The sequence below is a fragment of the Coturnix japonica genome, chromosome 1, assembly GCF_054131305.1.
Source record: "Coturnix japonica strain WE chromosome 1, WE-NBRP24, whole genome shotgun sequence".
Lineage (NCBI taxonomy): Eukaryota > Metazoa > Chordata > Aves > Galliformes > Phasianidae > Coturnix > Coturnix japonica.
In genome coordinates, this window is record NC_140663.1 from 81,433,480 (window position 1) to 81,458,640 (window position 25,161).

Here is a 25,161-nt window from a genome sequence, read left to right on the forward strand (position 1 = left end):
GGCAAGCCTCAACATTTTCCATCTTGACTGAAGGCCTCAGAGTTGGTGAAGTGTTTTTTCCACAGATATCCTCTGGCTATCTATTTACAACTATTCTTGTGTTATTCCAGCTGTACATTACTATACTATTCTTGCTGTACATTTGATTGTATAGATGTATGTATAAATACTCTATTTGAAGGACTGGTGTGCCCCAAACCTCTACAATATAATCTGATTTCTACCAACAACAAAAATAACAGAAGTGACTGTTACTTTTTGATTAGCTTTCACATTTGTACATTTCATTAATTTATTAGTGTTTTATTCTTTCTGCTAGCCACAACTGCCCCTGAATCTCTTGTCCTAGTTGTAACATTTACCCTAAGGAAGTTTTTAAATTTACCCTAAGGAAGTTTTTAATATGTAAATAATGTGTTGTACAAAAAACTCTCAGGTCTGGGCTGGGTATTGCTTGTCCCGCAATTGTGTGGGTTGGAGGCTGCATTGAATCAGTGTTATTGATTCTATAGGGCTTGCTTTTTTTGTATGATTTTGTATCTTCTTGTTAGGGATTCCTGCAAAGATATTGAAAGGAATGCTATAAATCAAGTAGTTGGCTGACAGATTGCCATCACAAAAAGCAAAGTAAATCAGGTGATGGATTTTTATTTCAATGACATGTCAGGATCAATTGCTCTAGGGGTCAAAACTCTCCAAACCCTGGTTCATAACAGCACAGAGATTATCAGAAACCCTTTGTTTCTCTGAGTTTTTTAATTTGTCCCCAATTTCCTCATATATAGTTAATAAATGTGCCTGGATTCTTCAGTATTTCTTTCCAGCACAGTACTTGAGTTTAGTAATGAAAATTAGATTTGGTTGATTTTTGTTTTTTAAGCTAATTAAAGTTAAGTTAATTGCACTACAGGCTTATGTCTGCGTGCAGTTGTCCTACTGGAGACTCAGTCCTTTGTCTGCAGTACCTCAAGCTGAGAACCTACTGCTCAGTGCTTCACCTGCTCACACATGAGCCCTTCCCACTTTGTGCAGTTATTCTATAGGATCAGAGGCTGACTCTAACCCGTTCACCTTGTGTTAATGGTCTAGATTCAATGTCTTGCTCTAAATATTGTGTCTCTAAGAAGGTTGACTCTAAGAAAGACCAAAGAATCATAGAATCATAGAAAAGGTTGGGAAGGACCTACAAGATCATCTAGTCCAACTTTCCTCCCATCACTGTTGCTACCACAAGCCACTAACCCAGATCTCGTAGTTCCTCATCCAGATGCCTCTTGAACACTGCCAGGACTGGTGACTCCAGCACCTGCCTGGGCAGCCATTCCAGTGCCTGACCACTCTCTGAGAGAAAATTTCTTTCTTATATGTAATCTAAACCTCCTCTGACACAACTTGTGGTTATTTCTTCAGATCCTGTTTGTTGTCTGGGAGAAGAGGTCCCTTCCAACCTGGGTCATTCTGTGATTCTGTGAAGAAGTCAAGCCCCTTGTCATCACAACTTCCCTTCAGGAAGCTGTAAAGTGCAATGAGATCTCCCCTGAGCCTCTTCTTCTACAGGCTAAACAATCCCAGCTCCTTGAGCCGCTCCTCATAGGACTTGTGCTCCAGACCACTTATCTGTTTCGTTGCCCTTCTCTGGATATGTTCCAGGTCCTTAATGTCTTTCTTGTAGTGAGAAGCCCAAAACTGATCACAGTACTAGAGGTGCAGCCTCACCAATGCTGAGTACAGGAGGATGATTACCTCTCTGCTCCTGTGGGCCATAATATTTCTGATGCAGGCCAGGATGCCATTGGCCCTCTTGGCACCTGGGCACCCTGCTGGCTCACGTTCAGCTGAGCATCAACCAACAACCCCAGGTCCCTTTTCTCTTCACAGTCATCCAGCCACTCTGCCACAAGCCTATAGCACTGCATGGGGTTATTGTGGCCAAAGTGCAGGACCCGGCACTTGGCCTTGTTGAACCTCATCCCATTCACCTCAGCCCAGTGATCCAGCCTATCCAGATCCTTCTGAACGGCCTCCCTACCCTCAGGCAGATCAACACTACCTCCCAAAGCATCCATTGCTTCTAAGAAGTGACCTAAGGAAATTCTTTTAGCAGATTCTAGTCTGTGTATTCTGACAAAAGCCCTCTAATGTAGATAAATTCCATATTAAATCACAAACAAATATGATTTCTTTAACTGAAAATGTAATTACAGCATCTGCATTTATTTTATTCTTCAGGTTGTGCTATAAATTTGTTAAATGTCATCAGTTTGAGGAAAAAAGTCTCTACCAAGGTCATTTTATTTGCTGCACAAACTTACATTTGTTCACTCACATTAAGAGGACCCTGCAGTGCACAGTGGTACCTCGAGATGACAATTATTCTGATTCAGAATTTTGTGTACAATAATTAAACAGTCAGGCACCAGCAGACATGTGTTGCCCTGAGATAACATGCTCCTTGGAAGTATCATGAGGCAGAAGGTGAAATTAGTGCTTCCAATGACCTGGGAAATGCATTATCTCGCCACTGCACAGGCTTGAGGGTGTATTGTTACTGTATACCAACTATTAGTGTTATTAGTTGCATTGTGATTGATTGCACCATGTAAAACATATGTTTAAAACATGTTCAGCGTTGTGCATCATGCAGTAATGATGTCTGACGCTGAAGGACCGATAGATATATCAGGTGTGATTTGATAGGTGCATGGGTTGTTTTTTTTTCTCCTCTCCACTGGGATCTTCAAGACTGGCAAGTGATCTTGAAAAGGACTTTAATATCAGAGTCCCACAGCTTCAGCAAAACTGAAATCCATATGCATGATAGAGAGTTCTCGTGTAATCAACTGAACGTTCACCACTGTTAGAAATTATTATTGTACAACACCATATTATGAACGTGTGCATGCAGAAGCATCTTTAGGATGTTTACCTTTTGCCCCCTCACTGTGCCCAGTGCTGCCTGTTGTCTCATTGTCCAGATATTAAAGGATGCCCTTTCCAGCCAAGCCCCAGAAACCCTGCACGGCCAGGACATCATCTGGTTGATGTGGCCAAGGCAGACAAAAGTCTTTGTGCTGCTTGCTGCTTTCTCAAAGCCCTGCAGTGAGAAGCAGCATCAGGCAGAGGAGAAGGTCTATCTTTAATCTGAGCTACTCAGGAAATCAAAGAAGGCAGATTAAAACAAGAGTGGTGACTGATTCCTGTAGGAGACTGCTTTCCTGTTCCTTTTGATATAATGAACAGGATAATCAAAGCAAGGTTAGAAACCTCCTGTGCCTTTTCTCCCAGGATTTTTGTGATGTCAGTTCACAAAGTATTACAGTAATTGAACACAAATGTGATAATGATTTAAAAATAGTTTCTTTTTTTTTTTTCTTTTTTTTTTTCTTTAGCATAATTTACAGTTAGCAGTTCTGGCAAGGAATGTGTCTTGCGAGTCATCAGGCTTGTGGCTAGACATGTTAAACTATGCTACAGCTGCACCTGCTTCATTCTGTGTGTCTTGGTGTCTTTTTCACAGACTAATAGAATGACTTGAGTTGGAAGGGACCTTAAAGCCCACCCAGTTCCAATCCCCAGCTGTGGTCAGGGCTGCCCTTGACCAGCTCAGGCTGCCCAGGACCCCATCTAACCTGGCCTTGAATGCCTTCAGGGATGGGACAACCACAGCTTCTCTGGGCAGCCTGAAAAACTTGTTGCAGCTTCAAAGAGATGGTGGTGTTGCTTTTTAAGTTCACATCCAATAAAGAAGTAAAATTACATTTCATGATAAGAGAGAACATACAATGGAAGGCAGATGCTGTGGAAAGACGTATCAGGTTTGCCTGAGCTATAAGCCTACTGAGTCATAGTGATTGCTTCTTCTCAGAAATGCTGTGCTGCGTTTTTGTCAAGGCTTTCCAGAAGAGAGTGATTGAGCAGTAACCCTCCATCCTGTCTGTGTGCTGTGGCCAGGTGTGCATGCAGTTGATAAAGATGAGGTAGGTTGTCCCTGAGCTTTTCCAGCTCCACGTCAAGGCTTCCCTTTGTGTGCCCTGCTCCATGTGTAGCTGGGGGTGGCCCACAAGCCGCCTCCTGTTACATTTGCTGCAGTATCCCCTGGGAATTCAACAGAAGTGTTTCGTGAGATGGCACTAATGCTGTGACCCCAGGTCCCCCCTCCAGCTCTCATCCGAGCTGGTAGAACGTGAAAGCCCAGGTAGTGCTTTACTGCAAAGGGAATTGTTATGTCCTTTACTGGCAATATCTGTCATATAAGTAAAATGTGCTACTTTAATGTGCTTTAGACACATTGGTGATTTTTTTTCTTCTTTCAGTGAGGTTAAGGTGGCAGTGCAGGAACTCAGCTAATTCTTTGCTGGCTTTTTTTGCACTTCAGTTGAATCCACATGGGATGGTGATATTCAGCTCTGCATTACTGCTATTTCTCACTTTAATGACCCTGGTAAATCTTTAATGATTGCCATCACTGTCAGAAGGGTACAAAGGGCCCTCATCTGTCTTGATGCAACCTCAGAAAATATGCTCACAGATGTCAATTAAAATAATGGCACTGGTGGTAGGTCACTTGTACTTTTATGGGTACCTACCTCTTCTTGAAAAAAGCAACATAAAAATTCCACTCATCATCACTACATTCACTAAAAAAAAGTCAATGTAGATGTCTTAGGTTTTGTTTTGATTAAGCAGGGCAGCACGTTCCAGACAAAATGAACTGAGACAGGCACTGATCATTTCAGTAAGCCAGTGTACCTAAGATATAAGCTGTTATTTTAAATTAGGTATTCTGAAGTGTGAAATTTTCATTCTATAATACTTGCTTGAAAGTCTCTGTTGGAGAAATTCATTTAACATTAGAACCAAAATTTTTCCACCACTTAAACATTGTTTCATCATGAGTGATTTCTCTATCACAGCACAGCCTTTAAGACATAATTCTCTCAAATTATGGGGTACGTTATCAGCCCTGTAAGTCAGGAACTGGGTATACAGATCTTCTGCTTTCATTAATAGCAGTTGCATGCCTAATTCACTGAGCAGCACAGAGAAAATGTAGCCCCAACGGGTCAACATCAGTGCATTCAGTGAGATCTTCACCCTCTAAAAGTGCCATTAGTGGGAGTAATAGCTGGGCGTGGGCAATAGTGTTCATACCAGCTGCAGCAAACTGTCTCTCTGAAGAACAAAAGTCTGACACAGAGGTGCTCAAGCTCATTTGGGGCAAGTTCCATCCATTATTTACTGATAGCCAGTTGATTTGGAGTCTCAGTAAGGCTGAAAACCTTTTGGAGGGCTAGACCTTCAGCCTAGGCAGACTGTAGACTATATTTGACAAGATACGAGTCAAATCTACCCCCTTTCTTCTTCCTCTTGTTCTGTATCACCAGCTTTTCTGAATGCATTGATAGAACCTAATCCATTGCCATGTACTTCCATCCCTCTCAGAACTAGATTTTCGTGCTAAGCCAATCTAGGTCTCAAGCTCTGTGTGTGTGTGTGTATGTGTGAAGAGTAGGTGGACAGGAATTTGTTCAGCAGTATTCCATTAGCAGGTGCCTTATAGAGGTTTTCATGCCTAGTTCAGTTGCAAGGCTGAAAAGTCTACTGGCAGGTTGGGCTGTGGACACTAGTCAAGGACTGAGGTGTGTTGTACGGTCAGGTCTAAGGCAAAGACTGAGTAACATTTTTGCCTAGAGGTGGTGAAGTGTGAGATCAGTTATGTCCATTTTCTGAGTCAAAATTGGAATCAGACCTTTTTCTTCTCATAGTGTGTCTATATTAAAATCTAATGTCTATATTAAAATCTAGCTTCCTGTAGAAGATGTAATAAACTACCCACAGAAGATTATTTCCATGGAAATTTTAAGGTACTATGGCTATAAATATGGTTGCTCTTGTTCTGCATTTCAATACAAAGAAAACCTGAGAACCTTTTTGCAGTATGTAACAGTTGTTAGTATTTCAACCCATGCAAGAACCTGAATGTGAGATTAAGGAGGGGTGGATGACCTACAAAAACACTGCATAGTCTTAATTCTTTTACAACAAATAATTCCAAGTTCCAAACATTGATATTGGTAACTATATATTATTTTATTCATAATGCATAAATTCAAGGTAGATTTTTATTACATTTATACGTTTGCCTAACTTTGCTGTCTCTTTTGATTTTGTAGTTGTTTGGGTTTTTTCTGTAATTATTTTCCACTTCTAAGTCATTTGATCTGTATTTACCTTTAGACCTCTGCCTCTTTGTATAGATTACTAGAAAGGAGTTCAATTACAATTTTGTCTCTGATGTGGGTATTTCCTTTCTGAAGACTGCACAAAGACACCTCTTTCTTAAGGCTCCATCTCAAACAGAACTTCACATGCTAAATAAAAATAAAATTAAAAAATAAAATTAAGATAACCGCCCTAAGCTAAACAGTTCAGGATTATATTTCAGCTTTCCTCAGCTCATGCTTGATACAGAAACATCAACAACAAATGCTTCACATTCTTCGTTACTCCATAGATTCAAGTAGTGCCAAGTCTACTAATTCTCTGTTTGTGAATTTTGCAAATGCTTCTCTAAAAAACACAGTAACCTCTTCAAAAAATGAAGGATATTACAAAATTCAGTACTAATTTTAGGATACAAAATTTCTTGGCTAAATATACTTTGTTTGTTTGTTTGGATGTAAAATTTCCTGTTAGGTTTTTGTTGTTTGTTTGTTTGTTTTTATTTATAACATATAGATCATTACAGTAATATTGAGAGAATATGTATATGTGAAACATATTTTCATAAACTGAACATATATAGTCTTAGTTAAAATTTTTGGTTAAAGTATTTTAAGCCTCATTGTCAGATCTGACTTATGGAAGGACTGTTCATCCTACACTTACAGCACTTACTTTGATTGCTGACTGTGTTTTGTAAGAATTTATGAGGAACGGTATTAATTAGTTTGAGTTATATGTTTTATTAGATATGATATTTCAGCAATATAATTCTTGAAATTTGAAAAATGAACATTAACCTACCTGGAATTTATACTAAAGTCAAAGCTATAGATTTTTCTCTTTTTTTATATGTATATTTTTAAATTTTAAATGTCATAATTTGTATCCCTTTCCATTCTATGTTGTAATATAATATTTTCTTTATATTACTTTTCCTTCAAATCCTTGAGAGTAGAGAGGCCATGCAGACAAATTAGAGGGCAAATATCAACCCCATGAAGTTTAACAAGAGCAAATGCTGAATTCTGCACCTGTGATGGGACAGCCATTGGTATATGTACAGACTGCAGGATGAAAAGCCGGAGAGAAGCCCTGCAGAGTGTTACATGGGGTTCTGGCTGATGGCAAGTTGAATGAGAGAAAAGAAGATGGTGAAGGGTTTAGGCTGGAGGGGAAGATATATGAGGAGCATCTTAGGTCCCCTGGTTGGTTCAGTGCAGAGCAGAGGAGCAGAGGGGAGGCCTGATGGTGGCTGCAGCCCCTTGCTGAGCTCTGCTCTGTGTGACAGCAACAGGGCCGGAGGGAACAGCATGGAGCTGTGCCAGGGGAAGGGTAGCTGGGGGTCAGGGACAGGGTCTGCACCAGAGGGCAGTGGGGCCCTGGAACAGGCTCCCAGGGCTGTGGGGACAGCCCTGAGCTGCCAATGGGCATTGTTTGTACAATGCTCTTAGACAGAGGGCTTGGTTTTTGGGTGGTTAAATGTGGGGCCAAATGTTGGACTTGTTGATCCTCTTGGGTCCCTTCCAACTTGGGTTATCCTGAGATAGCATCCAACTGTGCTTGTTACTTGGGAAGAGAGGGATACACAACTCCACTTTCCCCAGTTGACTTAAGAATAAAAACTAAGAATATATTTTTCTTAAATAAAACTTGGCAATCCCTCATAGTAGCTAAACATTGCTTGACATGATGTTAAGCAGTGATTTCAGAGAGGGTTCCTCTTTGTGTTTGAAGCTGTTGACTACCCTGCATACTCAGAGCCAATTGACTAGTCTTCTAACTTAGAAAGGACAATCTTACTGCTAATCTGTTTTCAAGCAACTCACAGCTGTATCAGCTAGGCTGAATGCAAAACAAAACACTTGCTCTTCACAGCCATTCAATGGTGATGGGAGCTAAGCTGCGCTTGCATTTTGTGGGAACAGGAATTGCCATGCTTCCCAGAAAAGGTCACCTTTTTTCAAAATATCTGAATGCAAATCTGATTGAAAACAACAATATGCTAAATGACTACTGGGATGGGAGAGAGAATGCTTTAATATAAAATAGATTAAAGAGGAATGAAGTGGCATTTGCAAGCTGAAGACTAAATCCCAGCTGCCTGGTTAGCCCAAAATCCCTGGAAGCCAGGGGGCTCTGTGTACCTCTGGGCAGGACTTGGATTTCCTCAGCTTCTGCCAAGCAGCAATCTCCCCAGGTATCACCTCATGTTCCTGCTTCTTCTGCAGGTTATACCTTCGTGTGTAGTGACAGGATGTGGGGAAATGGCTTTAAACTGGAAGAGGGTAGATTTAGGCTATGTATTGGGAAGAAATTCTTTACTGCAAAGGTGGTGAGACACTGGAACAGATTGCCTAGTGAGGCTGTGGATGCTCCCTCCCTGGAAGCATTCAAGGCCCAGCTGGATGAGACTTTGAGCAACCAGGTCTAGAGGGAGGTGTCCATGCCTATTGCAGGGTGTGGGTGGAACTAGGTGATCTTAAAGATCCCTTCTATCCCAAACCATTCTATGATCCTGCGTGTTTTAGTAGTATAATTTAGAAGTCTAGGCAGTTATAGAAACAAATTGGTTTATATGTCTAAATTCTAAATTTGCTAATAAGATGTGAGTCTCTCTCTGTAGCTTTTGTATTTTGGAGCTGGTGTACCTGAACATTCAACTATGTGTGTAACTAAAAAACAGGGCAGAGGGGAAGAGCAGCAGCCATCAGAACTTGTTTCTGGAAGCTTCTTCAAGATATACATAGATCATAAAGCAGAGGTAAGCCTTTATACACAGGCTACTTACTCAAATGTTTACATCCTTTTTTTCTTTCAAAGAAACACATCATGCTGGACTTTGCAATATATTTTGAAATACATATTTCATATCTTTGTCTACATCCCTGTACATACTATTCATGCTGTAGAACTCACAGGTAAGTAGTTAATGAGGACATTTCATCATCTGTTACTGTCTTTCTAAAATAGATTTTAAGTTGAATGTTTGAAAGACATCTAATCACAGGTATTTTATGCTGTAATTCAGGCACATATTAGATCAAAACTGCCACCAGAAGAAACAAAGTTAGTTTACTTTCTCTTCTATTCCCACAAAGTACTTATGACATTGTGTATTGATTTTTTCAGTCTTGCTATGGTCTTTCTGCAAAATGCCCAAGCCCAGAGCCTTCAAACAGTCCTGTTGATAGTGAAGATTTATTTTTTTTTCCCTTTTGACACAGTTTACCATGAACTTCAGCCAGAACAGTTCTACTATTGCAAATTGCCATATGGAGATTGATTATAATGTATGAACAAACACTTTTTTCAGATTAGCATTTGGGAAGGCAGTGGCAAAAATTCATTATATACACCAGTCCTTGGATATTTATTGCAAATGTCTAATAATGAAGCTTGATTTTTATGTGCAGTTTCCAGAAATAAATGAGAATATTTACTCTATTTATACAAGCAGATTTTCAAGGATTTTCAAGCTGTCAGTTAAAAAAAGCCAGAAAGAAGGAAGTAACATGTTTGAGATCTGCTGGGGTTGCAACTTGTAAAACTGATTTTTGAAGGGATCAGCTGTAAGGGATATTCTCCAAAGCACACTCTTTTTCCAGAGGCAGCCCACAGGCTTTTATGTTCCACCTTTGCTGACAAAGGTGGCTAGGACAACAGTGAAACCCTTCGTATCTTCCAGTATTTTTTTTTCTTTTAGATAGTACCTGAGGTGGTAAAGTAAGAGGACAGTGAAGTGTGAATTTTGTGTGATAGAGCACGAAGCTGGCATAGTGCCACCCTTACTGGACTAAAACTCTGCTGTTTAAGGGCCTCTGTTTGTGGGAGACCAAACCTATCCAGTAAATCTCTTCTTATCTTATGTCATGGTCATAGAGAAGTGAACATTTGTCATAGCTGCCATTTTGTTAACTACAGGTACATTGTTTCCTCTTGTAGTCTTAGTAATTTTCTCCCACAAGATTATTATCTTATATATGATTATGTGACACTTCCACCTTCAGCACACGCACCTTTTATTTTTGGGTCTGGAATTGGAGATTTGCTAATTGTTTGGTCTTTATGAATATGCAAGAAGCCTTTTCTTTCCTTATCATCACCTTTCCAGCAACCCATAGCAAATGAGCATAGACCTCAGGCGTGCATTTTGCATGAAAGCATTGCTAATAGTATTCAGTTTATCTCGGACAATGGGGTCCTGCAGGATCATGACATTTTGCAAAGAAGATTCTCTACTCAGGGCATTCCTCAGTTTGTAAGCACCACTACAAAACTATTTCAAGTGTTTGACATCTTCTGCATTAGGGGCTGAGATAATATGGATAACGAACATTAGAGAAGTAAATGTAGAAAACAATAATAACAAATGACATTGAATTATTTACATGTAAAATATATTTTACTGGGTACTGTCCACTGTTTCACTGGTTAAATGTGCTCTTGATTCCTATGATAGTATACCGGGGCTGATGAAATAACAACAAATAGACATTTGCTGTGTGTTCATCAGATCGGTTTTGTTTCTCATCTGTGCCATAAGAACCAACTATTAAAACCTTTTCACATCACTTCTGCATATACAAGATGAGTTACACTGATAGTATAGGCAGAAAAACATCTAATGTAAGTTATGCCATATATTCCATTTTGGGAGACAAATTGAAGTGTATTGGCCTTATAAATATACACTTGTGCAAAACTGTCTCGATTAATTGTACAGAACCCACTCCGTTGAAATATAAGATTACTGGCCCTACTCTTACTTCATCTCTGCTGAGCTAACAAATCTTGTGAATGATATCAGATCCAAACAAGCCCAAGGTCTACAAGTATTTGCATGATCAGGTTGTCACTGATTTAATGCAGTTTCTTTAATTTTTGCAGCAATTTTCTATTAAAACCTATTAAGATTGGCTAAGCATCTGATAGAACTTTGCTTTGGCATACAGCTGCTCTTATATTCTGTAATGGCATCAAGTTGTTATTTTTCTCTCACAAACAGATGAAGATCCTAAATCCCTCACATGTTCCTTCGAAATTTTACTGAAATTATTTAAATTGATTTAACTCATTCAGTGTTTTAATGCTTACCTGCTAAGATTTTGGATGTGGCTACATGCATCATTACTACAAACACTTCAGAATGCTATTTTTACTATTTTATCTTAATCTTTTTTCTTTCTTTTTTTATTTTTTCTTATTATTTTTTATTATCCACCGTGTAAAGGAAGCTGCTGATCACAGCCTGAACCTCTGATTAACCATCTGAGGCAAGCCACGAGTCAGCTGTGGGAGCACAGATAAAGGTAATTCAGCTGTGCTACTGGAAGGGGTGGAGTTCAACTCCACCTCTCCTAGATCCCATTTAAGGACCACCACTAAGATAGAATCTTTTTCTGGAGATTGTTCCTTTGTGGAGTTCTTGTGGCAAGCCCCTGCCTTGAAGGCCTCAGAGTTGGTGAGTCCTTTTCCTTAGTTACTCTCTGGCTATTTATTTCCAACTATATTTGTACTATTCCAACTGTACGTTATACTTGTATTATTTCAACTGTATAATACTATACTTGTGTTATTTCTATTGTATGCACCAGCAGCACTTGATATGGTGAGACTTTCTTTTAGTGTAATATCAGAAGTATTTAAGTAGATGACATGAACTTATTTCCAAGATAACGTGTTGAGCGCTTTCTACTCTTGTAATGTTTTCCATACAGTGTAGATTTGGAATAAATGAGTTGACACATACAAGGTAACATTCAAAAACTAGAACTAAATTATATTGCTTCTGGAAAAATGTGAGCCAAAAAGAATTCATCTTGATATTCTGATCATAAGGAGCGAATGCATAGTTTGCTGCTAAGAAAAATCTAAAAGCAAAAAGCTGAATTTATACTGCTTAAGGATACATGATGCTTTTGAGAGATGACCAGTGCATTTGTAAAGTAGGACTTTTGGTACAATGTAAACTTTATAATCTGTTTGAATGCATATAAGCAGGACGGTTTTTTTTGCTTTCTTTAAAAAAAAAAAAAATAATTGCTGATAGCTCTTTAATTTTATTGTATATGTGAAATGCTTGTACATGTGTCTGATAACAATGTCAGGATGAAAGCAGCTCGTGACATGTCACTATAATTTGAACTGGAGATAATAAGGGTTATGCTTACTTGCCGTAGAGATGCATTTGGCCTGGTGTTTTTGTAATCATTGTATAGACAAGTCTGAAGAGGGAAATTATCCTAATTGCTTTCTTTACTGTTTGATTTACAAGTGTTCTAAATCAGGGAGTAGGTTAAGTTTTCTTTCTTCCCCCACCCAAGATCTTCATAATGTCTGCTTTTTTTTTTTTTTTTCTTTTTTCCTACTCGTTAATGCAGAATTATTGTTACTGTTGTTATTACTACTGTTATTTTTATTACTGTAATCATTATTATTATTATTATTAAAATAAGAAATACTTTCCAGCACCTCAGCTTTAAGACAGCTTGTGGATTTTTTTCCTTTTGATTTTCACTCTTTTTCTTTTACCCTTATGTAAACTTGGGTTTACACTCCATCTCATGTTGGCAATCTGCCATGTCCTTCTGTGTTCTCATTTACTTGTCTCTTTGTTTTGCTGCTATCTTCTGGTGCATTTTCCAGTAAAATTAACAAGCTCTTACTACCCTATGACTGAATTTGGTCCACAGCCTGATATAAATATGCTGTTTGTGTCTGAATGTCCTTTGTGTCTGGAACGGGATCTGCTTTAATATTGCAATTACTATTAGAGCTGGTTGGGAAATCAATTTTTTTTTTTCCTTAGAGCATTTTCACAAAAAGGAACTTCTGTTGAACACTGTTCAACATCATTGTCTCCTTGAAAGACTGCAAGCAAGTTTTTGCTTGTGAATATCTTGTTGACATTTTGATATAAAAAATTGAAATTACATTAAGTTGTGGCTTTTTAAAAATCATAATGGTTACACAAATGTGAAAAAATATTCTTCTATGCTAAAATCTTGGGTCTTTATTCATGTGTATGATATAGGAGGATGCTAGCAAAGTATAAAATTCAGCATTGTATTTATTCTCACTAGCATATCTGCATATTGTGAACTAGTTTTGTGTCTCCTAAGGAAATACATAATAAAAATAGCTTGAAGATGAACTGTATAGTTTACTTTTATTTTTCAAGTTTGGGTAAGTAATTTTATTTAAAAGCTTAAAATATTTGAGTTTTACTACTGTCTAAAATATTCTTGTGGCAGAGTGCTCTATTAATTGCAGAGCACTCAGGGAATTAAATTGCAAACACAGGAGTTGTGCATGATGTAGTCACTTCATTTTATAGTTTATTATTAGAAATCTGGAAAATGCAACCTAAATTTAATAAAACAGATAATGAATCAGAGGGTGTATATCATCATTTTGCGTGGTGCTTTGAATATATAAAATATATTGCATTCTTATATTTCATCTTTCCACTCTGAAAAATGGGACCTCTCAGATTTTTAGTTTAATGTGCTGAAACAAGAGTAATTATTGAGAACGCTGACTTCAAAAATTGACTGTGAAAATTGAAATGTTTTTGGTGACTTTGATCCATTTGGTGGTTTATCTGAAAGCATGAAAATCAACTGGTGGTCTGGCAGAGGGAATATCTTCTTTGAGGGGGAGCATGGCATCACTTCAGCCTGGTGGTACCTCAGCACTGTCTGATGGGGAGGGTCTCAGAGATTCCATTCATGTTATATGTAAGCATATTCGTCCAGTTCTTGGAAGGGAGGATGGCAGCTCTTAAGTTCAAGAACCATTCCAGCATTTTCACTATCTGCAGAGGATAATGCAGTGTATTGTTTCTTCAGCTGAAGGAAAAAAATGTCCCTATGGGTTGTGCTTGCTGTGTGATGTGATTGTAAGGGTGTTATGACAAACTGTGTATGCCTTCTGTGGAAACTAAGCTCGAAAACATTGCACCCAGCTTTACTTAACTTTGAGGGATGAAAGCACTGATCTCCATCATTAACCCAGTCCTGATGTGTAGATACAATGTGAGAGCTAAAAAAAGAACAGTGGATGCTTTGTTCACTTTTGCTTTCTGTCTCTGATTCAAGTTTACATGGAGCACATTTATGTACATATTACATGATTTGTAACAGAGAAGCTGACAATACAGCCTTACAGATGCTGTTACTGAAGCTAGTGTTTGCCATTCTCCTGTTTATTCACCATAAAATGTATAACTCACAGGAGTCATCATAACGTAAACCCAAGCATTGTCAATCTTTGTTTCTTTCTAGCCTTTATCATGCTCAAAAATAGCCTGTCAATATCCATCAGCTCTCACAGCAAAGCTATGTGAAAGCATATGGAGGAATTTTTGGCCGGCTTCACAGATGGGAAAACGAGGCAGTACAAGAAAGGACCTGCTGGAGGTCATATGTCCTGCGTGTGACAGAAACAGGATCAGAACTCAACACTTGGTTACTATATTTGCTTTCTCTTTTTATCCTCCTCAGTATCAGTGTGTCTTCGGGTGGGGTAGATTGTAGTGACCAATTTATTTTTAGAATAACTCAGGGAGACTTGTCATTCATCGTTCAGTACTGATTCTTGTTGGATCATCCTGCTTTGTATACTTTTTAGAGAAATTTAATAGCATATAACTGGTATTTATACTGAAACAGAGTTTTGTTGCCAGGTAGGTAGGAAGCCCATTATATTGAACTCTGTGTCTGAAGTGTAGCGAGTAAATAGTCTAAGCCATAAAATATTACTGCTTCAGCTGTAGTGACTTCCCCAAGAAAGATACCACAGTAATTCTTGAGGTTCTGGTCTGGAGCCAGGGAGCTCAATGTGCCATCATCAGCACTTCTTGTGCTATCTTAGGGAATTCATTTTCTGCTTTTCTATCTAATTTCTCCACGAGTAATAAGGGCAGTAATGGTTCTCTTACTTTCAGGACCTGGATGAGGGTCTCAGATGTTGTGAGGAGTAGCTGAGTAATTTGATAAATTTGTCAGAGTTCTTCAAGGAAAATTAACCAGTGATGAAGGAACATGCTGTGCAAGAAGTAATGCCAGCTTATAGACGGACTAGCTGTTTCTTTTTCACTTCTATATCATCCCATAGAGAGTGCGCAATGGGAAGACTTACTTCTACTTCATCCACCTGGACATTCCAGACCTCTAAAGATGTCCTACTGATGCGTGACTGTTTAATGTTGCTGTTAATATTTAGTTTAGAACTAAATTCCAGGATTTTATTTTATTTTTTTACTCAGATTGGTTAAATCTGCTTCTGTTGTTCAGCAACAAAAGCAAGGAGATCTGCCAAATTATTCAAAAATAATTAGAACAGATGGCAAAGTATGGCAGCTCTAACCTTCCAGAAACACCTAACATCCTGATTGCATTTCACGGATTACACATTGACTGAGATACACACAGTAGGGCACTTCTTATAAACTTTTACTGACAGTTATTATTGCTCACAGACAGAATTTTGATCTAGTTAGATTGTTAAACACAATCTAAGGTAACTTTAAGGGGAATTTCACAAACATAATAAGACGGTGTGACTGAGTGAATTCTTTGAGAGTTTTTGCATGACTAAGAGAGAAATAATTAGCAGTGTTTTTCTGCTTACTGTACTTTTTTCTTTTCCACTGGAATAACTTTTAGTTCTGTCAGCCCCAAACCTCACAGCAATGTCTGGTGGAGTGAGTTGGCATGTTATGAGAAGACTTGTGAGGAGTGAATCATACCCTGGAATCTGAAGTAGCTCTTTGGACCCTTTCAGCTTGTCAGAACTTCCCAATCTCCCACTGTGAGGTAAAAGTAGATCAGCACCTGTGAAGAGGCTCTCCATCACCTCATGGCCAAAAATGGCCTCTTTAATCACAACTTGGAAGGTATTTCAGTCCCAGAAAAGCCAAAAGTTTAAAGCTATAAAATAGCAGAATGAAGGAAAGAAAAAGAAGTTTTTCTGTCATTCTAATGGCTTTCAATCTCATTTGAGGACCACTTTCTGGCTTATATAGTGAGATGGAGAGATTTCCAAAGATGAGCGATAAGTGAGAAGGAGGAAGGTGAGGTTTTTACTCCATCACTAACTTTCAGAAGCTGTAGTTTTAAGAAAAGTAGCAAGTAAGTGCTGACAGTGTCAGCAATAGACAGATTCCATTGGTTCCAGTATACTTTCAATCAGGTAGTGCAGAAGAAAACCCATTTTATCTGTAGGATAGATGTAGGTGAAAAGATAAATTCTGCTTACAGATGAAGCTTTTTTAACTTGTAGAACTAAGAATATCAGGCCATCACCAGCACTTGTACCCTAGGGGCAAGATTTTAGCTAGCAAGCCCTGGAGTATTCTCTCAAGGTATAGAAAGTGCAAATAGGAAAAAAGCTGACAGTTCTAAACCAGATGGGGACAAGGGACACCCTTGTTTTCTGCGTGCAGAGTTCTGGATACTATTACATTGTAGAAGTTGCACTGAAGGAAGCTGTGTCTCCATGGGAGGGAGCAGTGTGGGAAACACTGAAAATGGAGGTTATAGTAGGGTTTTTGGAAGGAGGAGTTTCCAGAAGCATTAATGTTTGCAGACAAGCTGAATTTGTAAGCTTAGTAAACTGTTAATTGAATTTACTGTCTTGTAGTGAATAAGTTTACTGTCTTGTAGGGTCAGAATGGGCTGAAGTTTTTGAGTGGATATTATCAGCATGTACCTTCACTGATGAGAGAGGAGAAGGCAAGCACCCACTGCAGGTGCTGTAGGAGAGAAAGAGCAGTAGATGCAAATTCCAACCAACTTCTAGTGTTTCTCTAATTCTGGTGGTACTTATAGCTCATTAAGGTGGATTAGTAAGATAGAGTGCAACTGCCTGAGCTACTACCAAAGCCAGCTTGTCAGAATGGATTCTGTTGCAGGAACATGTTTCTTGGAGTGATATTTTCAGAAATAATAATAATTTATGTCTTGAACAGAACAGGCGGTGAAAAGGGGAAAAAGGAGAGTTGAACCTGTCACGTGGGAAAGCAGTTTCAAGGACCTGCTTTGAACTAAATGTAACATCCTGGGAACTTCATAGTGAGCACATAGTATATACTGTACTATATAAAGATGCCCTCTGAGGGGAAGAGCTGCTTACAGAAAATGGAGCAGCAAAGATGACTTCTTGGCAGGGCAGTATGAACACATTTTCGAGGTACATTTTAGGCCCTTATGTTCCAGGTTTCTTTGTATCAAGCACAGCTGGAAACATAACCCGGATCACAGACAGAGGCTTTAGCTCCAGAAACTCAAAAGCATCTGTATTGGCATAAAATGACCCCTAAATCAAATGTCAAAACTTTGAAGTATTTTCTGAAAATGGCTTTTTTTTTTTTTTTCCCTCTCCCTTTCTTTTGATACTCTGCAAGACATTCAGAAATGATTTGCTTCAGGTTGATTGCCTCACCTGTTGACAGGCTTGGACTCAAGCTGAGATACAGTGAACAGCTCAGGGAATGAACTGGTTTCAGAAGAAAATGCTTAAATTGAGTGTGTGCAATAACACTTTGTCCTGATTTCTCATCTGTTCTTAGGGTACTCATTTGCTTGAAGAGGGTTAAATCCTGGGGAAGAAGGGGTTGGGAAGTACAGTCTGTTTGGGGTCTCAGTCCCACATACCTATGGAAGTAGAGGGAAAAGACCATGAGTTCAGGCTTGGACATGGGAAAAGGTCAGGAGATAACACAAAATGGCCGGAGTCATCTGGAACTACAGAAGGAGGGAGCCCCGGAAGAGATGCAGAAGGTTTTGCATCTTTCCTGTCTAAAGCAAGAAGTAAAGCATCTGGGACAGAAGCAAGTCCCTGGGAGGGAGAAAGGAAGCATTGCTCATTTTCTCTGGCATACAAACAGGGAGGGGACCAATGGGAATAAGGGAAGACTGATGTCCCCAGGTGAAATAGTCCTGAGGCATGGTTTTCTGAAACCTTGAACTGTTTCTGTAAAGCTGTAGGGAAATCAGAGTTGATGTACAAATACCTGTGACTACCAAACTGACAGAAGAATTCATACAGGATATGCAGAAGGGGCTGTGAGCCAGAGGCTTTGGGAATCTTCCTACTAACTCCAAGGAATGTATCTTAATTTCTTACCTCACTTCTTAATGTTCTGCAGAGCCTCTTGCTTTTGCTCTACATGAGCAACTCCATGAGCCTTGTGCTGAGGAGACCCAGGAAATATTTTGGGCTTGCTAGTGAAGTCTCATTGCTATTGCTTGGAGGGTGGAAGGGGAGGACACCATGCTGAGAGTCTTCATCAGTAAAGAGCCTTGCTTTGTATTTATTTCTTGGGTTGGTAAAGGTACCTTGGCTAATGCTAGGTGAGACTCAGGGCTAGTTGCAGCAATGAGACTGGGGTGTCACTGACGTTGCCGAAAGGTTCAGAAGAGCTGCAGGATCTGATGGGTACAAAGTCTGCGTTTATTTCTGGAGGTGGCATAGTTTTATCTGTGTGAACTAGGTATCATCAGACTGTCCTTAGGCTTAGCAGCAGATGCTCTTATCTAAGCCTTGCATATGCTGTGGCATTAGACCAGCTAAAACCCTGCTTTATTTTTATGACTTAGACTGGAAGAATCTCAGGTAGAGAGAGGCCTTAGGAGCATTACCTGTGCAAAATTTAAAGCTGACTGTGCCTGGGCCTGAGATACAGAGAGAAAAAAATTACAAACCCAAGAGAGTTGGAGCAAGATGAATCTGACTGCATTTTATCTCTGTGTTATTTAACTCTAGATGAATAAATTGGTGCTGAAATAATGGTACATGCGGCATAGGAGTGCTGATACCACTAACCGCACTTCCACTTTTCAGTGTAGCAGCTTATCTAAGCTTGGTCCCAGTGGTTAGTTTTGGGCTCAGGAGATAGCATGGTAAATGGTGTGTGGTATACACAAAGCATGCTGCCAGCTTGAGTTTCTTTTTTGTGGTGTTTAATTTTTGTATTACCATAATTGAAAACTGCCTGCATTGTTTCCTGAAGCCTAGGGAGAAGCAAGACAGTTGCCAAAGTAACATCATCTTTACATTTCACCAAGTCACTGTAATGCAATTGCCTTGCCCTTAACATCTTAAAAGAGTAGCAAAATGGAATTTTACTTCAGAGGAGAAAATAAGTGCAAGTTGCAAATAGAACAGGATTCCATGCCGTTAAGTGGATTATACTCCTGTCAGGGTACTGCAGATTTTACAGACACAAATCTAAATTTAACATATGGCCCCAGCCCTAGGCCAGGGTCCTGTTTGAATTATTCCAGGCTTGTATGTAGAAAGCTGTGCTCCAAACATGAATCCAATTACCAGCTGTAGTCAGGCAATTGAACGGCCACAGAAGAAATACTCTAATAGATGGGGGGGAAGGAAGCAGGGGGAGGAGAGGGGAGAGGACTATGATTTGTGTGGTAATCAAGAAGAGAAGGTCAGTTGTAATAGAACAGGCTGGTTTAGAAGACAAAGCAAATGCAGGATGCCTTCCACTGCGTTGAGGGACGCTAACAATAGATCTACTGCTTCCATTACAAAAAATGTCACTAACTGGCGAGTGGAATATAGGTGGGGTAAGAAAGGCTTTTGATGGATCAGGTGATTAAAATCTAGACTGCAGATGAGCAATTAACAAACACCATACTGATGACCTGTACAGGAACTTAAGACTATAAAGGGAGGAATGGAGAAGGTATAGCGGTGTGCACACATGCAGCTGTTTTTGATTGATGACACTGGAGAAGCATTTAAGCATGTTTCAAACTACTGTAAAGTACTGAACAGAAAGACCAAAAATGCCTATTGTCCCCTGTAAGTATATGGTTTTGTTAACTGTGTTACTGAAACTTGAACAGCTAGCATTCTGCTCTTCTACAGGCAGCAGGACCACAAATGAATACCTATTGATCACTCTTTGCATGATGACTGTGCAGAATAGCTGCTCAGAGCCTGGCTTTGAAGCATCTGCTATGTCAGTGCACAAATTATACGTTTCAACTGCTCATTTACTGACAGCAGCCAGGGCAGCTGACACTCTGACTCCTAGAAAATATATGTATTTTTTCCTCCCCATCTCAAAAGATCAGGATTTCTGAAGAGATCTGAAGATGTACTTTCTGCTAAGTTTGAGAAACATCAGCTAAATGTTCTGTGCCCTCCCCTATGCTACAGATCAACCAATAAATCAGAAGGACAGTGTTCTTGGTTACTTATATTTTGTTTACTGCTGTTTACATAATGTTATATGTGATTCTTGAGATATGGTAAATGAGCTAAGGCTTTCATCAGGTTTAAGATGTTGGCTTTGATCAATGAGAAGAATTGATGGTCAGAAAGCTTCTAGAGCAGCGAACTCTGAATTTATGGTTGAAAGAAATGCTATGGATTCCTTGAAATATTTCTGGGGTTTTAATTAAATTTTTAATAGCATGAAGTGCTTAACTACGACATTTAGGGGGAACATAAGGAAACCTAAATGCTTTGTTGGAAACATCTGCATTTTCCTTTCTGGAGAAAACAGCTTTTTTAAAAAGTGGGGCATCAGAAGTTTTAATGAAATGTCGAAAGCTATTTATTCTATAAAAGCATATGGTGTTAATGTATCCATCAGTGCTGATAAATCCATCATGGCTTAATCTGTTGTGCTCAGTGAGGTAACAGGACAAGAAACAGCCATCTGCTTACCATATTTGATTGCTGTTTCTTTGCAGAAATACAGTCCTGCTTTCAGCACTTAAGAGTGATTAGCTGTAACTTATGGAGCTTGCTGTGGCTTACCCACTGAGTAATTACTGGAGAAAGCAATCGCAAGAGCATCTGAACATGGGGGCAAATTGTTAGCAACTACATTTGTGACAAGTTTAAGGTCTAAAAAAAATCTTCCTACAAGTGTGCCATAAGGGAAAGAAAAAAAAGGGCAGAGCACCGTCTGTAGAGGATAGGGGCGCCTATTACAGATATTTTCCAAAGCCTAGCCCGCAAAAGCTTGAAAAGCCCGATTTCCTTCCTCTCCAAGCCCCCAAGGCAAAACAGTCCTTGATTAAAAAAAGGGGAAAGATTTTAATTGCTCTTTCTCTTGTGTTCCGAGCTTGCTAATTTATTTTTCCAGTAGCTGCGCTGCTTCAGGGATGGGGCTTCATGCTACATCTCCCTCCCTATGCAAACTTGGGGCTGGGATGGAGACAGGGGCCAAAACAAAAGCTTCTGTCCCACTGCTTTAATAGGTCATTTTATTTAGCACATACAAAGAAGCTAGTCTTTCTCTTTTTTTAGGATGGTCATTTTGGAGAGACCTACTCCCCAAACCCAACCTCCGTGAATCCCCATCCTGTCCTGGCATTTCATCAACCAAACATTTATTTACACAGCACCAAATAAAATGTATGGCAAAAGAGAATTCATTTAGAAGAATAGCCTAAGATACTCAGAACAAGCCCAGGGTGCCTTTTCAAACACTGATTTTTGTCCTATTTTAAGTTCTTAAGTAGCCTTTGAGGTCTTCTTATAACTACTTACGACACTTAAGGCAATTTTCTTTTTGATTGCCTATAGCCCTTCTCCTTCTGCAGCATTTTACTACTACTTCTCCCTGCCACTAACAACCCCAAATGTCCTCCTTTCTGCCCTCCCACTATAGAACTAAGGAAAAATTAATACTAAACTTTCTTGCCTGACACTGGGCTTTCCTCCAAAAAACGTCTTAACGGTGACTTCAGAATTGCAATTGACCTGACACAAAAAAATAATTTCTCTTAAATGCATGATGTAGCTCACTGAAGTGCTTTGGGATACATGCAAGATTTTAGTTGTCATGCAAATAATTTGTGTGTATTTTACCTCTCTGATAAGAGTCATCTCAAGGTAGTGCTCTCTTTGATCACTGAAATAGACTTCCTTCTGAAACAAGGGTAACCTTCATCAACCAAACAAAGCTGTTAGAACTGCTGCCATGTTTGAGGGAGCTGCCTTGAGGGGGTTTCCAGAGATAAGACAGGTCTTTTGCAGTGCAAGGTGAGGCTGAGATCCTGTCTTTTTGTGTAGTTCTGCCCACAGAAAGTCCCTTAGAGCTTAGTGAGTTTAATCCCCTTTACATATCTAGTGACAAAATTCTTGTGCAATCTAGAAGAAATGAGAAGACATTTTCTCCAACTAGTCCTCACTTTGCCTCATGATAAGTCCTTTTCATTCAAAACACCTGAATTTTCTTTCCATGCCATAACATGCTGCAGTACTAATTCCGTCTTTGCTTTAATAGCTGGAGTCACCAACAAAAAGCGATTGTGTTGTTGCTCTTTACCATCACTATTGGTGACTTTTGTTTGCTGCCGTTGTTGACTGGATTTGTGCCAGAGCCATACAGCAAATTAAATATTTTCCATCACCCATATAACCCCTGGCTAATTTAGATCCAAAGTAATTGCTTTTAGAGTAATTGTTTTACATCTATAGCTGATACTTCTGCGTGTCTTTTGTCGTTTTAATTATCTAATGATCTGATTGTGCAAGCAATACGGGAAAAAAAATCTTCATGTTTATTTGCTTTTGCATGAGAGAAAGTCAACAATTTGAAAAGCAGAGATTTACAGACGAAATTACACAGAACCTTTAACCTGGCCATCAATTTTACCTGCACAAATCAACATGCATTTTTAAGTACATACACTGTACTTAAGTGATATCCTCTACTGTGCTGCAAGATCATAGGATTTGCTCTTAGACAAAGAATGATTCTATGTTCCATTTTATTAAGGAAAATGGATGATTGAGGAAAAGCTGGTGTTTTTTGAAGGTATTATGATTTGATATTTGAAGGTGGGGATTATTTGATGTATCATCATTACATCTGAGAATGTAGGATGCAATCAGATCTTAGCTGATTACATCCACTCATTCATTATTATTAATTTGCAATTTGGCTTCTTCCAGTGCAACAAGTTAAGGTCTCAGACATGACTACAACAGTGAAAAATAATGTAACAAAAGAGCATAGGATTTCTGGAAGGATGGAAGGTAATATTGCTTCATTCCATCACTGCTGACTGCAGAATCTGCTTGTGACAACAGGTAGAAAGCCTGTCATCAGCAGGGGCTGGAAGCTGGGAATCCATTTGCAGGCCAGACTCCAGTAATTATGTGAGTCTGAAAATGAGGAGGCAAAAAGTTGATGCTTTTGTGGAAATTAGAGCTGAATGGACTAAAATCCACAGGAAAACTGAAGTTGTGAAAGAGGACTGTTAGAATGAGAGAAGGAGTAAAGGCGATACCAAAAAAATTCTATAAAGTACGTGAACCACACAGAATGCAAACTGTTTTGACATTCTGGGATATCAAAAGCATTCAAAAAGGAATGTTCCTTCAAGCACCTTGTCAGTAATCATATCTGAAATAAGCTAAACTTTCACTACATTTGAATTCATTGTAATCATGATTCAACAAGCATTTCTGGAGGAGAATGGCAAGACATTTTCTCTGGCAATATTCTAAGTCATATTTTTTTGTTGTTGTTGCTGGGACATGGGATGTATGTGAGCAAAATAAGGCCGATCATTGTCAGAGCCTCTGAATTTGGTCAGAATCTTGCAGATTATGTTCCTGCTATAAAAGAGATCTGATAGTATTTCCTCTCTTCTTGCAGTTTTCTGTTATTTGCACAGAAATAAGGGTGCAATTGTAATTTACACCACTATTGGACCTTTCACAACAATCTAGTGCAGATTTTCAAGAGATGCTTTTCTGCCATACTGCTATTTAATCTCTTTGGCCTTTTAAGGAGCTGCAAGTAGCTTTGTAACCACCAGAAACTTCTCTATCCTCTACAGTGTCCCTTCCAGAAAATTTTATGCATATTGCCACCAACTTTATTGTTAAATTTTCTGTAGCTTATATTTATATTATTATCTTTGTAAATACTTTTTTTTCCCTTGCTACTTCCCACTGATGTGTGCTGTGTATATTGTTTTACAAGGTTTTACGAACTGCTTCCATAACTGTAAAATCCATGAAACGAAGGGTTTAAAATAGAGTCACATAGTGCTTTGAAATAGTTGCTCTCATTTTTTAGTAGTTTGTCAGGTAATCAATTTAAAGGTCTTGTATACTGCCTTTTCAATGTGTAGGTATAACTCCTGTAAGCATTTATAGGAGTTACATTTCCTAGTCACCGGAGACCGTATTTAATTTGCTTTTCATTCTTTCATCATATGGATTACAGCAACCTGATGCAGGTTAAAAAACTACAGTGTATTTGCAAGTATTTTCAATATTCCATTGTAGCAACCTTGTCTTAAAACTTATTCTAGCTTGAGAAGTGAAGAGTATTGATTTTATCACATCTGTTTCCTAGTAACATGTTCAAAGATAACATGGCACCCTCTCTGGGTTTTATTTCATAACTAATATATTTAGAGGAACATAAATCTGACTCTCTGCATTGATTACCCACCCCAGGGAAAAAGACTCAGTGGATTAAAATTCTGACACAGGAAGCTCCTGAGGGAGCTGCTGTCAAAGCAACTGTCCGGGCAAATTAGAGGTGGGCCCAAAGCATGGTGAGCAAGCGGAGAGCTCAGAGGTCTGTGGGCATACCAAAAGCAACACTCCAGCAGTTTTAAGAAGAAAAATGATTTTGAACACAGTCTTGAAAACCCTGGATTAAAGAGATTGAATTTAGCCCTGCAGCAAGTGGGCATGTTGTATGTCTCCCTGCTGTCTTGCATCAGTGCTGAAATTGGCATAGACATTTGGAGGCTTCTAGGTTATCCAGATTTTCCTAAATTTTACATATATAGAGAGACTTTTAGATGGACAACCTTGTTCTTTCATAGTTAGGAAAATCTTTTTGCATAAACAGGTTTCTTTAGGGAGACTGAGATTTAGACAGATAGTTTTGGTATAAGAATATGGAAGAAGACAGCCAAGTGA